This window comes from Anomaloglossus baeobatrachus, chromosome 4, assembly GCF_048569485.1.
Source record: "Anomaloglossus baeobatrachus isolate aAnoBae1 chromosome 4, aAnoBae1.hap1, whole genome shotgun sequence".
Taxonomy (NCBI): Eukaryota; Metazoa; Chordata; class Amphibia; order Anura; family Aromobatidae; genus Anomaloglossus; species Anomaloglossus baeobatrachus.
Window position 1 is genome coordinate 295,299,013 of NC_134356.1, and position 2,034 is coordinate 295,301,046.

The window sequence follows — 2,034 nt, forward strand, 5'->3', positions numbered from 1 at the left end:
AGAGACTCTCACATTTATCCTGATTGATCCTGGACCCGGAGACCTCCGAGTAGCGCTCCACCTCCGACAACACCACCCCTGCCTCCTCTTGCGAAGAGACAAAGACGGTGACATCATCTGCGTAGGCCACTGCCTTCAGCGTGACCTCCCGTGGGCCAGGATCACCCATCCGAACCCCCCTCAAATGCCCACAATCTATCCTTCGGATGAAGGGGTCAATTGCGAATGCATAGAGCAATGGGCTCAGCGGGCAACCCTGGCAAACACCAGAACCCACCACAAAAGGCCGTCCAACCCAACCATTCACCAACGGGAAAGTCTCTGCCCCTTGATACAATGTTTGTAGCCAGCTAACAAACCCACCCGGCAGACCATATCTCAAAAGAGTGGACCAGAGATACTCATGATCAACCCGGTCAAAAGCTTTAGCTTGATCCAAGGACAGTAAATACCCGTTCCAAAGACCCGCCCTGCCCTGCTCCACGGCCTCCCGGACACCCAGAACAGCGCTGAAAGCGCCTCGACCAGGAACAGTGCAGTGCTGGGACTCCGAAAGGAGCTCTGGTGCAAATTTCACCAACCTAGTGAAAAGCACTTTTGCCAAAATCTTTCTATCCACATTGAGAAGTGATATGGGCCTCCAATTCTCAATGTGCGATGGATCTTTACCTTTTGACAAAAGAATCAAAGCTGATCTCCTCATTGATTTTGGTAGCACACCCGAGGAAAGGCATGCGTTAAAAGCCCTCGTCAATAAGGGGACTAAAGAGTCCTTAAAGATCTTGTAAAACTCGGACGTTAAGCCATCCGGACCTGGCGATTTCTTAGGCCGAAGCCCATCAATGGCCAGTCTCACTTCCTCTTCCCTGATATCCTCTGTCAAAGCACCAAGCGAGGGGTCTACCCCTGACATGGGGATGGTCTCAGCCAGGAAAGCCGAAATCCCCTCTCGGTCAGGCTCCCTCCTCCCCAAGAGGTGAGAGTAGAAAGATCTGACGACCTCCAGGATCTCTGACTTGGACCGTACCAAAGATCCCGTACTATCCTTCAGACCCACAATCAATTTACCATTCACTGATATCTTACAGTTTTTGTAGGGGTCGGGCGAGCGATATTTCCCGAAATCCCTCTCAAAGACCAAAGATATGTGCCTATCATACTGACACCTCTTGAGCAAGGCCTTCACCCTGGAGATTTCCTCACGGTCACCCCCAGCCGAGACTAAGGTCTCGAGTTTCCTCCTCAGGCTATGATACAGGCGATCCCTGTTCAAGCTTCTGAGGTTGGCAAGCTGTCGGAAGAATCTCGCCACCCGATATTTAAACATCTCCCACCACTCTGACTCAGTGCTACAAAGGCCCAATAATGGTACCTGGCTCTGAAGAAAATCCTCAAAAGACTGTCTCACAGTTGCTTCCTCCAGGAGTGATGAATTCAATTTCCACATGCCTCTTCCCATCCGAGGGGTCTCTGCAACATTCAAAGAAAAACATATAAGACAGTGATCAGAGAACTCCACTTCCACAACCGATAACGGTGAGAAAATGGCTTCCTCCTTTAAATAGAACCTATCTATCCTACTCCTACACTGACTACCTCTAAAATAGGTGAACCCCGAGTGGCCTGGATCAGTCCTGATGTGGACATCAACCAGGCGAGCCTCACTAGCTACACTATTTAACGTCACGCTGTCGTATGCCAGCCGGTCCTTGGAACCTCCTCTATCTCGGGGCCTTGTGATAGTATTAAAGTCCCCTCCAAAGACCACCTGCCGGCTACAAAACAGAAACGGTTTGATCCTTATAAAGAGTCTTTTCCGATCCCACTTAGTTTGGGGACCGTAGATGTTAATGAGCCGAAGCTCTTGACCCTTCATAAGCACATCTAAAATCAGACACCGTCCCATTTCGAGCTCAATAATCCGTCGGCATGTGACCTCTGCGATCTTGAAAAGGATCGCCACCCCGCTATACGGCTCGGCCGCAAGAGACCAGTAGGAGGGACCATGGGTCCACTCCTGCCTTGCTTTCTTCA